General features: G+C 37.1%; 1 long non-coding RNA gene across 1 annotated transcript in view; it reads left to right on the top strand.

Moving 5' to 3' along the window:
- Positions 1-11027, top strand: part of LOC101176861 — a 74809-nt gene extending 63782 nt beyond the window's left edge. Inside the window, exons 4-6 of the long non-coding RNA XR_178454.3 lie at positions 2009-2328; positions 5838-5981; positions 10400-11027. This is a non-coding gene — a long non-coding RNA (uncharacterized LOC101176861). The remainder of the gene's footprint in view (positions 1-2008; positions 2329-5837; positions 5982-10399) is intronic.
- Positions 11028-13468: the final 2441 nt, after the last annotated feature.

Here is a 13468-nt window from a genome sequence, read left to right on the forward strand (position 1 = left end):
AATTGTGTACTTGTTACACTTAAAATGGTGGCTTAGAGATGAACAAGAAAAAGGGCCAGTTAGGAATTGCTCACGTTTCTTGAATAGTTTATTTGTCACTTTTAATAATCCCCATCTCTCCTCTCCCATTTGTCATGGTCAACACCTGAACTCCTCCAGTGACTGGCAAATTCAGAGAATCGTAGAGGGTGGGCTGACCTGTGAAATTAGGCTTGCAGGACAAAAGAGAAATGGGTGATGTGACTGTTGGAAAAACTCCGTGGGTATTAGTGTAAGTGTGTGAACATCAAATGTGTCGTGTGGCTCTTCTAGGTAACTACTCCGAGGACCAATCAAATGGCTCTAATGCATCCCCATTGGCATATCTCATCTTAGAGTCCATTCAGGGCAAGAGGATCATTCTTCAGACATGAGGGTTTTCACTGGTCCCAGGCCTGAGAAAATTCAAGGGCATGGCTATAAGCTTGTGGTGGGAGCCAGGGCTTTGTCTAAAGGGAAACTTGCCAGCAACATGAGTTGCTGACATCACGATAATCCCCAAAATAACAAACTCCTTTCCCTCTCACGCTTCTTGATCTTCTGCTGTCCAGTCCAGATGTTTTGGAGGGGGATTTCCAGTCTTGTGCTTTCTGTACTTTTTTTAATTGAAGGAGTTATGTATGCATCTCAAATAAAATGTTGAACATTAGATTGAAAAACCATCATTATCTCCATTGCAGTCAGTCGTAGTGACTGCCATGAGATGCCAAGTGCTTTGAAACTTCCTATACTGGCATCCTCATTCTCCTACAGTCCAGACTACCCTCCTGCCCGACCATCCACTGAAACTGTCAGTGGTACCCAGTGGGCCATCATTGTCCTCTTCCTGTCACCTGCAGGACCTACCAGAGACTCAGTGCGGTTGATCCATTTCTCCTTTCCCACACTCTCCTTTTCCATTTAATAATTATTCCTGTAATCTCCCAGTCTCCCATAAACTCACAGGACTCAGTGAGATTGGGGAATGATGTGAATGTCCATGGAGCGTCTTGAAAACATTTGTGGCAAACTGTGCTTGCTGTCTTAAAACACTCTCTACACACTTCAAGCATCAGTTTAAGAAAGCATGTTGCTTTTAACTCAGTAGTATTTATCAGGGCCTATGCTAGGGAAAGAGTCCTTTCCAACCTCAATAAAAAACCCTCTGATTTCTATATGATCATCATTATTAATATTAATAATAATGCAAATAAAGTGTCCCTAATGCCTTTATAAGTAGCCATCAAATGATGACATTTCTAAGGACTAAGATTTGGAAAATCAGAGAAATGTCTGGTAAAGTCAAGTCTCCAGTTTTGCTTTTAACCCTACTTGTCACCGTCCTTACCTATGTGAAAAGGAATTGATTTCACGTGTGTTGATACTATGTACAGTTGACGATGCCCCAGGTGTACACAGTCAGAACCTTTAGTGGCACAGAGACAGATGCAGAACTGCATTTTCTGCTCTCTGTAATGGTGCAGGTAAGGGACACCACAAAAAGGACTCTGCCCTGCCTGGGACATTGTTACAGAGATTAACATCTTTCCTGGAAAATTCAAAGCAATGCGGATCTAAAACAAACTATAAACGTATCTCAAAAGTAGACACTTTCTCTTAGTGAAGCATAACGGTAATGTGTGACACTGGTCTGGATTTTTGCAGAAGGACTGAATTATCATAAGAATGCTCTAGTCTTCATAAATGTCAACAACATCGTCTCAAGTTCAAAGCTGTTATTTTCTCTTTTTCAATTCAAAGTAGATAATATTCGAAATGAGGGAGGGAGAGAGAGAGAGAGAAATGAAGTGAGAAAAAGAAAGGAGAGCTCACCTTTAAGGCTTTTCTTTTCTCTTTCTTTCAAATGACACAATAGAATTTTTTTTTCCTAAAGTTGTATTAGGGATTCACTTAAGCAGAAATGAACTGTAATATGCAAATAGTTCTAATTGGACTGCTAATAGAGCGTGTCTCTGTTGTTTTTTTGTAGGGAGTTTTATGCCTATGTAATCAGTGCAGACAGCCGTTAAGTAAATGAAGAGGCAACTAACAATGTCAGAAAAGAGACCGGGCGGTTCCGGCTGACACTACCCTAATCTTCCAGGACCCATTAAATGGCAGTTTCAACGCATTACCTACCATAACATCCTTGAATATCACTGATTTTATTTGCAGTATCAAACATTCCATTTCATGCCCCATTAACAGTGGGAGCCTGCGCTTTTTGACGCAGCTAAACATTTTACTAACTACCTGGACTAAGTAACCAATTAACTTTTGGAGACAATACGGCCAATTAAGCGCAAAAAGGTAAGGCTGTCATCCCCCACGAAAATTGAATTTCCTTTTCCTGATGGCACTTATTGTCGCCGTTCAATTGTTAATGGAGATTCGGTCCCTATTAAAGTATGAAGGCAAAGCGGAATGGAAAAGTTCAGAGGACTTGGTTCCTAAAGAGTAGGTCACAAAGTGTCCCAACTGGCCACTAATTCAGTTAACTTTTCTTCATGCCAGATTACTTATTGGATGCGACTGGAACAGGGCTCTAATATGGCATTCTGTGATAGTACATTGCACAATCTGGTAGCTTGTGAGGAACCCATAGGCCCAGGGCGGTAGTTTGGGACCTTGTATGGGAGGTTTAGGGAGACAAAAAAAAAAAGTTACCCATTTTTATTTTTGTTTTTGTTTTTTTGACAGCAGAAATATCAGTGTCCGACAAGATATTGCCCTGGTTATCACTGGCTTGGACTCTTCAGAGAGAAAAACAAATCCATGTATAGAGAGGTGGGCTCCAAATTAACCCTCTGTGGTTTGGGAAGTTATTTTCTAAATGGCAGACAAGGTCTCGGGTGGCGATTCTGCTATGTGGATTTGACTCCAGTTGACTGGAATGGAGCACAAGTAATGAACTTGGAGATCACATTTTTGAAAGCTTGAGGCAAATTTTATCCCTTTGGTAGAAGTCTTTCATCTTTGAAGGTACAGAAGAAAATTTGTCCTGGAGGGCATCTTCCACAAGCCTTGTATAAGTGAGAAACATGAAGCTTATGTAGAGTCAGAAACTAAACACTGAACTCAGATTTATCTGTCTGTTAAAAAACAAAAAAACCCACATCAAACAGCTTTGTGAAAATGCAACTGTCCTAAATAGGAAGAGAAATCAAGAATTTTGAAAAATAGGTAAAGAACAGACTTCCGTTGATGATCATTTGAATCTGACTTTAATACAAAAATGTTAATGCTTACATATTCAATGTTGTCAAATTTTTCCTAGAGCAATACAATTGTTTAACATTTATTTAAAAGCTGCTCACACACACTTAAAATCTGATTTGGGCCTGAAAACTCATAAGTAAAGCAGTGATCTAAGTTGTGCTTGAAATTATTAATTTCCTGTATTGTTTAATGGTAGAGGTATTTGATCCCCACAGAACAGCTGTTGAATTGCCATGGGAAAAAAATTCATGTATTCCATTGCTATGTTAGTATTCTTGGTTCATAACTTTTTTATGTTGTTTCTGCCAGATTCTGTGATGATGGAAAGCAGGAACAAAAAGAATTAATATTATATACTTTCAGGTTTAGATATTCTTTGAAGAATTTGATAAGGATTGTTACTTCCAAAGAAGATTAGAATAAGAAATAGTTCTATATTAATATGGACCAATTAATAACATTGAAATTTCCTTTTGAAAATTTCCCTGGATTTTAATATCTTTTCTCAAGAGACACAATTTTCTTTATAGAAGTGATTGCTGTGGGCTATTTATTTTAGCCATTTTCCCATGGCAGTGGATGATTTAGAAATGATTACAATAGTTTGAACTTCCTGTTATTTAAGATAGAGGAGTAAAGCCAGATCTCAAATGCTTCCCACTGCCACCCCCTGACATCCCTACAAGAGAATAATGAAAACAAACAAGCAATAACAAAACTGCATCAGCAGTACTCAAACTGTGGAAAGGGCTGGTGGCCAGAAGCTTCCAATCATCCACATCACTAAGTAAAGATGGCAGGAGATATTGTAGGAAGCGCCGAGCCGGGAGGTGCTGCAAAGCCTTCGGGTCAGCGGAGGTGGGCAGAGACGTGTGTAGTGTAGAGAGACCCACATGCAGTTCCTCCCAGCCTTTTGCACGATCAGGCGAGAAGCCAAAAGTCTTTTGCCACTTGAGTTAATGGAAGTGAAAATGAAGAGGAAAGTAAACAATCAATGCTATCGCTGGTACAAAGTTTCCAAGGGCCCACACTGTACCTCCTACTAGAGTCAAGTAGGTCCCTGAGAAGCCAATCTTGACATCAGACATTTAACAAGAGGAAAGGGCAGATACTTGTTCCAGCCACTGAGGTTGCATCAAATCCTCAGGCTATAGAAAATTCATCTCTCAAGTGTGGCTCCTAGAAGGGGACATAGGAGGGGAGAGAAGAAAGTGACTAATTACATGCAAAAACAAAACAAAACAAAAATCCAGATCAATCAGTCAATCTGTAAACCGTTTAGAAAACAAATCATGGATTGTTTTAATCATCAGGGGGTGAGTAGATCTTCCTAATAAACACAAAATTCACATACTAGAAAATGTTAGATACATGTGACTAAAAATATTCTGGATAACAAGTACACACTATAATGTTTAGAAGTCTAAGGAGAGTCAATCCAGGGAAAAAATAATTCATCTTTTCACAAAGGTCTATTATTTTAACTAATAAAAGCTCAAACAAATCAATAAAAAAGATAGAAAACTAGCAATTTACAAAGAAGTACATACAAATGGCCAATAAATATATTTAGATTCTCAGCTTTACTCAGAATTTTTTTAAATTGCAAATTAAAATAACAGCAGGTTACCATTTTTTATCTCTCTGATGAAACGAATGCTAAGGTTGGTTTCTCCCCAGTGCTGAAGTGGGTGGAGCCAGGCTGCCACTTCCTATCAACTTTCTAGGTAGCAATTTACTAATGCATTTCCATATTTAAAAAGAGTATTCTACTAGGAGTGCTGTAAGTTACACAAACAGAAACACACAGGTATGCATATACATACATATACATATATTTAACTTTCATATATAATTTATATATGTGTTATATATATTATATACATATCAACTTTATTATATATATGACACACATATAAATTATATATATATATTTTACAAAAGCCTTAAGAATAATTTTGGCAATAACCAAAGTATCTGTCAATAAAGTGGTACTATATTATAATAAAGTCCACTGAATAGAAAGATTGCTAGATATAATAAATAAAAAAATAAAGTGCAGAATGATGCACTTTTCTGAAAAGAAAGATTGCTAGAGATGTTAAATTTAAAAAATCAAGTGCAATAGGATTATATTCTGATGTGTACATAATATTTTTCATGAAGTATGTATATATTTACATATATACACACATTTTTTCATATATACACAAATTTTTCATATATATTTATTTCTACTGTTATAAATAATATAAACAAATATATCTATATCTCCATGTGTTTTGCATAATCTAATACATTTATGAATGTTTAGGGCCTCTGGAATAAATCATAAGAAATTATGTATGCTAGTCGCGTTTAGAGTCTGGTGGGGGTTGTTATAAAAAAAGGATGTTACTTTTTACTTTGGATATTCTGAGTTTTTAAGTTATGCGTATGTATTATTTTGTATTATAAATTAATATCCACATTGTTAATAAGAGGACTCAGCTTCTGGGCACATTTTGCTGATTTCACTGTTTTCCTCTTGATATTTTTCACTAGAAACAATCAAAATTACTTTTAAAGTACTTTTTTTCTTGCTCCCTATGTGATTGTAGAGAATTTAGAAAACAGGCTTTTCCCATCTGGATGGACAGAGGTAATTCGTGTCTGTGGATGTTCTGTGAAGGCCTATTGTGCCGAGCAGTGTATTAAAACGTAAACATGGCTCTTCCCCCAGGAAACTTACATTCTAGTAAGGGGTATATATATTCCAGTGAAGTGTGCAAACGATAATAAAAAGGTGTGTTTAATGATCCTTTAAGGGCACTTAAGAGATTTCTAGGACAAGATATAAATGAAATGCCTCATTGTGTTTGGCCTTGAATTAATATTTAGCTTTTTGAAATAATATTTTCTGACTAATAAACTCATATAGTGCTCATTTACTAAACTCAGAAAAAATGCAGACAAGTCAAAAAATTCCCAGTTTGAACAGTTTTATATCTTGCTTTTGCAGTGAACATTTAAAAAAGGAAATTAGGTAAATAGCTAAGCATTCAAAGAAGGCTCAGAACTAATATGACTACTACCATTATATCATTTTTGAGACATTGTGTCATGAGCATTTCTTTATGGCAATACATTATCTTTGAGAGCATAACACATGATTCATTGATGCAATATAACTTATTTGAACGGTTCATGGTTGTTGGGCAATCATTTTGAACTTTATTTTTTCTCATACATATTTTTAGCTGTGACTTACATAGGCTCTTTAATGACACCTTATGTATATCTTGCCATCCTAATGAAGCTGCACCTTTTCTGAAACTAAGGGAAATTACGAGATGGTGGTGGCCATATGCTGGAACTGGAAGAGGCAATTCATTCACAGGCCCCCAGTTACAGTCCGTACACTACCTTTGGCTTCCCAAAGAAATCTCCTCCATTCTGAATCTCTTGAGTACACATTCAGGTAGGAAAACCTGCATTATCAAAATAATGTAAGAACATGCTCTGAAACCTGAATGCACTAAATCATTAGTTGGATTTTTGTTTTTGTTTGTTTGTTTGTTTGTCTTAAGGCAGTTTGGACTGGCAACCATGCGCAAAGAGGAGAAGAGATATGAGTTTGCAGGGTCATTCCAGAAATGAGTAGTTATATAGGCATACAGTGGCATGGGCTTGAAGTGAAGTGAACACCATAGGCATAAAAAGGCAGTGAGAGCTGTGAGTAGATCTTCCTAATAAACACAAAATTCACATACTAGAAAATGTTAGATATATGTGACTAAACATATTCTGGATAACAAGTACACACTGTAATGTTTAGAAGTCTAAGGAGAGTCAACCCAACAAAAAAATAATTCATCTTTACACAAAGATAATTAGTTATTTTATATAATTAATTATTCTTTCACAATAATTAATTATTTTAACTAATAAAAGCTCAAACAAATCAATAAAAAAGATAGAAAACTAGCAATTTACAAAGAAGTAGATACAAATGGCCAATAAATATATTTAGATTCTCAGTTTTACTCAGAATTTTTTAAATTGCAAATTAAAATAGCAGCAGGTGGGACCTGTGATTGGCTAGATTGGTCCTAAAGCACAGGGCATGAAGGAAAAGATCTAATGGGACTCCTAAGTGTTAGGGCTGCAAGATGATCTTAACAAACAGGGATAAATGAGAAAGGTGAGAGAAGTTAAGAAAGCCTTTAATGACAAACATGAAGTCACCAATTATCCAGATAAGTTGAGTTACAATTTGATGTAAGAGGCAGGTGAGTCTCTTAAACATTTTCAGCATCCAAGTAAAACAAATATGACCATTGTAACTGAAGAAACTCGAGGGAGTTCAGGCCTGGCACCCCAGATGCCTGCCAGCAGACTTCTAATCTCCATCCAGAGAAAGACGACTGGGCTTACCACAAGTCAATACCTGTGGACAAAGAGAGAAAAGAGTCTATGTGAACGAAGAGAGCTGTGAATGTACGGAAAATTCAGTGAGTCAAGGTCTTCACAGTGAAGTACAGATGACAAGATCCCTCAAAGTTCTCAATATGGGGGTAGGGTTATAGAACCATAGAAAAATGGGGGACTCAGAAGGGGAGGTTTAGACATTTTTCTGTTATGAGATTGAATTCATTCAAAGCCACTTAGATTGTAATAATGAGGTTCATTTAAGACCTAGGACTTGCTGAAATAATATGGTTAAAGCCGTGAGACATTAAGATTGTACTTGCCATAACAGAACTCGTTTGGGCTATTATTAATCTAATCTCCTAAGTGCACATAATACCTAAGCAAGCAAACCAAAGCTTTGAATTCAGTTTACACTAATAGTAAGAATATCTCATGGGCTTTTCACCAGGATTCTCTGTACCATTAAGCAATTACTAGTGGCTAGAACACTACTAGCCCACATGTCGCTATTTCTGGTTAGGGGATTTTCTTGCCTGCCTGACTAAATCTTCTAATTAAATGCACTGCTAGTACATTCATTTCAGTTCTTCACTCACAATGCACAGTGGAAAGTATTGTTACTTCAAGTAAACAGCTTTAGGAGCTGTTGAACTACAGACATAGCATCGCTGGTTTTTAGTATTCCCGCCAGTGGTAGGATATCATTGCGTAACAAGCAAAGGTGAGGCCTGGAGAAAAAGACAGTCTTTTTTATTGATATAGCAACATCTTTATCAACAAAGTTACTGTATCCAATGACATTTTCTTTTTTTTCCTGTGTCTGTTAGTTAAAGCCCAAGGAAGGTCAGACTAGCACAAGGTCTCTCCTACAGTGTTCATCAGAAATAAATTAAAATTTATTTTAATTTTTAAATAAAATATTATAATTAAGTTATTACAGTTCTAAATAAAATCATATGGTAATAATAATTTATTATATTATATATATGGATTTTTTTCAAAAACAAGATAGATTCATGCCTAAAAATTAATACATTTAGGGTGGAACCAAGTCTTGAATCAGTTTTAATTATTTACAGTAAAGATTTTTTCATGATGATATATAAGATCAATGTACAACCTTTTTGTAAATCTCATAAACCAGTAGAGAATGACTATCTCTGAAACACAGTGTGGTGATTAAGCATGCAGGCTATTAAAATAATAATTTCTGAATTCATACCATAATTCTAGCTTCAACTAGCTTTGATTAAATTTACTTATCTTGTCAATGCCTCAGATTTATCTGTTAAAAAAAAAGCAATAATAGTACTTACCACACAGACTTATTGTGAGAATTAAATGAAACCCTAAATTATAGAACATACCATATTAGTTTAATCATTTATAACCAAGTGCGTGTTTTTGAATCCTGGGGACTATAGTAATGGTACAAGATAATGAACACATAAATAGTCCAGAGGATTTAGATAAAATCATAGATAATGGTAGCTCCTCCTCTTTTTTTTTTTAACTAGAGTCAAGGATATATGGGCTATATTTATAGATTTTCATGATATAATCACAGAACTTACTAGAATCCCTGAGAAAGTTCCTCATGGTGGTACAACCTGAAATGGACAATGAATTTGAAGCCTGATTGATAAGACAAAAGGACCTCAGTTACTGCAGAAAGATTTACTCATCAAAATGTGAATTGGATGGGTACATAATCCATTTATAAGTGAAAACATCCTCCTGGTCCCCACCTCCGTAAAATTCATAGAATATTAGATATCTTCAAAACTCTCTTATAAATGGATGGTAATATTTTTCTCTGTCTGATGTTTAACTTGATAATTTAAGAATAGCAGGATTGTCAGAGTCAAATTTGTGGTATTTTCAGCTTCTTGATAATGTAAGTGCTATCCTACTTGTAAAAAATCAAATACAGGCCAGGTGCGGCGGCTCACACCTGTAATCCCAACACTTTGGGAGGCCAAGGAGGCCAGATCACAAGGTCAGGAATTTGAGACCAGCCTAACCAACATGGTGAAACACCATTTCTACTAAAATATACAAAAATTTGCTAGGCGTGGTGGCACGTGTCTGTAATCCCAGCTACTCAGGAGGCTGAGGCAGGAGAATTGCTTGAACCCAGGAGGCAGAGGTTGCAGTGAGCCGAGGTCATGCCACTGCACTCCAGCCTGAGCAACAGAGCAAGATTCCGTCTCAAAAAAAAAAAATATATATATATATATATATATAATATAATACTAATTTTTCATTGTTGCACACACAAATCCTCCAGAATTCCACATTAGACTCCCCCTTTCTCTGTTACTTTATGCATGCATAAGGTCCCAGGGTCTCACTGGGGTGGGGCAGGCATAGGTAGAAAAACTAAGAAACAAAAATTCTTGAGCAGCCTGACAAGTTTTTAGAGTTAGCTAACTATTCAGACACACCAAACTAATACAATTAACTCAAACTTTTGCTCTTTCCTTTCCTAGGGAGACATTAGTATTGCACAGTGCAATTGGAGGCTTTCCTTCTGTTCTGCAACTTTTTTTTTTTCTTCGTTTAATCTTTAACTTTAAAAAAGAAGCACCAAATAATTATTTTAGTCTTGCTCTTCGAAGCCAAGAGTGATGTTCAGTGGTAAAAGTTTTGGGGGCTTAATAAGAGAAACACTATCTCCCATTATGAAATTTTATAACTGTTTCTTTGTACTTATTTCCCAAACTAAAAGCCTTATTCTTTCCCTTAGAGCCTGGCCAAAATGGAAAACTGCAAGGTTCAAATCCTGGAGTGCAGAAGAAGCATTAGGCATTGACCCTGTGGCTTCCTAATAGATCCGCAAAGTGCTTTGTTCCTGGAAATCATCCGATGAGTAGTTCAGTGCTATTGTATATCTTGTTAGAGCAGCAGAAGTGCCACAAAATGAACTAAAATCTCCCTGCAGAGTTGCTGTATCATATGCCGAGAACATTCTGAACTTTCAAGAAATTCATGTTACGATCCTGGGTAGCCATGGTTAAATCTGTACAGGGGTTAAATGAGAAATATGAGTCTGCTGTTAAGTGTCTTCTGAGAGTGACAAAGCTCTGGCCATAAGGGATGGGAGTAGAGGGATTTCTTCTCAACCCTTCCAGCCCTTTCCAGCTGTATCACAGACAGGAGACATAATGCAAAGGGGCTCAGGCATTGACTTCCTGGATCCTTACAGCCCCAGGCAGTGACCCCCTCTACCTGGCTTTTCCCACACTGTAACATGAGGATCCTCCTATATCATGGAGTTTATTGTGATAGCTAAATAGCTGAGAAGAAGGACATCTCATTTGTTTTAACTATGCAGTTTCCTGTCTATCTATCTATCTATCCCATCAATCTATCAATCAATCAATCTTTCTGTCTATATGTATCTATCATCTATCTATCTATCTATCATCTATCTATCTATCTATCTATCTATCTATCTATTATCTATATCTGTCTATATCTATCTAACATTTATCTATCATCTGTTCATCTATCAACTATCATCTATCAATATGTCAATCTGTCTATCTCTATCAATTAATCTATCTACCTACCTATCCATCTATCCATCTATCTCTACCATCTATCATCATCATCTGTCAATCTATCACTTATCATCTGTCAATCCATCTACCTACCTATCTATCAAAAGCAACACATTTTCTTCCTGACTTTAAAAATATTTAAGTGGGCCAGGCGGGGTGGCTCAGGCCTGTAATCCCAGCACTTTGGGAGGCCTAGGCGGGCAGATCATGAGGTCAGGAGATGGAGACCATCTTGGCTAACATGGTGAAACCCCGTCTCTACTAAAAATACAAAAAAAAAAAATTAGCCAGGCGTGCTGGCGGGCACCTGTAGTCCCAGCTACTCGGGAAACTGAGGCAGGAGAATGGCGTGAACCCGGGAGGCGGAGCTTGCAGTGAGCCGAGATCGCGCCACTGCACTCCAGCCTGGGCGACAGAGCGAGACTCCGTCTCGAAAAAAAAAAGAAAAAAAAGTAAGTGATACTCTGTCCACTCTTTTGATTGAGAAGTTTTGATTGAGGAGGTCTGATTTTCAGGCTTTGGATTTTATTATGTCTTCAATATAATAATTGTTCCATGTAGCTCTCCTAAATTGCCATTTGAAAAACTGCTTTTCTGAAGTTTAAAGTGCACGTTTTGATACATCTTGACACACATATACACCCCATGAAATCATCACCACAGTCAGGACAGTAAATCTATCCATTACCTCCAAGGTTTACTTGCACTCATTTGAACTCTCTCCCCACTCCCCACCCCCTTCCTATCCCCGATCCTTAAGACATCACTGATTTGCTTTCTGTCACTATCAGTTAATTTGAATTTTTCAGAAATGTATATAAATAAAATCATTCGATGTGTATGCCCTTTCTCTGTTCACTCCGTACAATTTGAGATTTAGCCATGCTTTTGCATGTGTCAGTAGTTTATTTTTTTATTGCTCAGTACTAATCCATTTTATGGATACATCGAAATGTATTAATGCAATCCCATATTGATAGGCATTTGGGTTGTTTCCAGGTTAGGGCTATTACAAATAAAGCTGCTATGAACATTTGTGTGCAAGTCTTTTTATGAGGATACACCTTTATTTCTTTTGGGTAAATATCTAGAAGTGGGATGGGTGTATCACATGGTGCATAAATATTTAAATTTTTAAGAGAATGCCAAACTGTTTTTCAAAGTAATTGCATCATTTTATATTCCCACCAGGAATATATGAGAATTCCAGTTCCTCTACATCCTCACAGACATATTGTATGGTCAGCTTCCCCACTTTCTCCCTGTCTCACCTCATTTCAGACATTTGAATAGGTATTAAATGGTATTTTATTGTGATTTAAATGTCATTTCCCTAATGACTAATCAAATATACTTATACGTTTATTTGCTACCTTTATACTTTCTTTGAAGTATTTGTTAAACTCTTGCACATTTTTAATGAATTATATTCTTATGTAGATTGAAAATCCTTCACATAGTTTAGATACAAGTCCTTTGTTTTGCAAGTATTCTTTTTCTAATCTGAGAAAGAGAGAGAGAGAGAAATCTTTGTGGCCTTGAAGATTTCTAAGGAATAATAAAAAAACATGATCTTTAAAGGAAAAAAAAATTTAATTTAAAACGTGTTCTTCAAAATACACTGGCTACAGATTTCTCCTGTCCTCTCCTCTCCTCTTCCTCTTCCTCTTCCTCTTCCCCCTTCTCCTCCCCCTCCTCTCTTTTCTAATGCCTCCTGGCATCTCTGTCATGCTTAGGAACATTACTTGCCCCAGAGTTTCTGATACAAAAGATTTCTCCTCTTGACCTCATGCAGTATTCCATTAAAACAACAGTTGCTGCCTACTTATTGGGCTTTCCTGAAAACAGAGGCTCTCAGTCTCCAAGGCTGTGACTGTATTCCAAGTTTCCCACCATGCTTTTAGTCATGAAAACTGCACTCCACAAGTTCAGCACAGCTACAGTCTTCCCTAAGACAGGATGGAGCCAAACTTAGGACCCCTGGCATATTCTGCCTGCAGGAGTGAGTAGCTTTGTCTATCCTCAGACTTGTGGTACATGCCAGAGTGCCCAGGTCACCGCTCTTACAGAGCCCTTGGCTACCTGGAAGCCCTTGGGATTCCCCAAGTGAACAGTAATGGGAGTTCGTAGACTGTGGATGGCACTGCTGACCGTCCTACATGGTAGAGCTCAGTGAAACGTTGCTGTTTTTCATCCCTTAGCCAGGATATCCCTGGTAAAGGACAGGACCCAAGGAGCAGACTTGGCCAAGC

Source organism: Nomascus leucogenys, chromosome 6, assembly GCF_006542625.1.
Source record: "Nomascus leucogenys isolate Asia chromosome 6, Asia_NLE_v1, whole genome shotgun sequence".
Taxonomy (NCBI): domain Eukaryota; kingdom Metazoa; phylum Chordata; class Mammalia; order Primates; family Hylobatidae; genus Nomascus; species Nomascus leucogenys.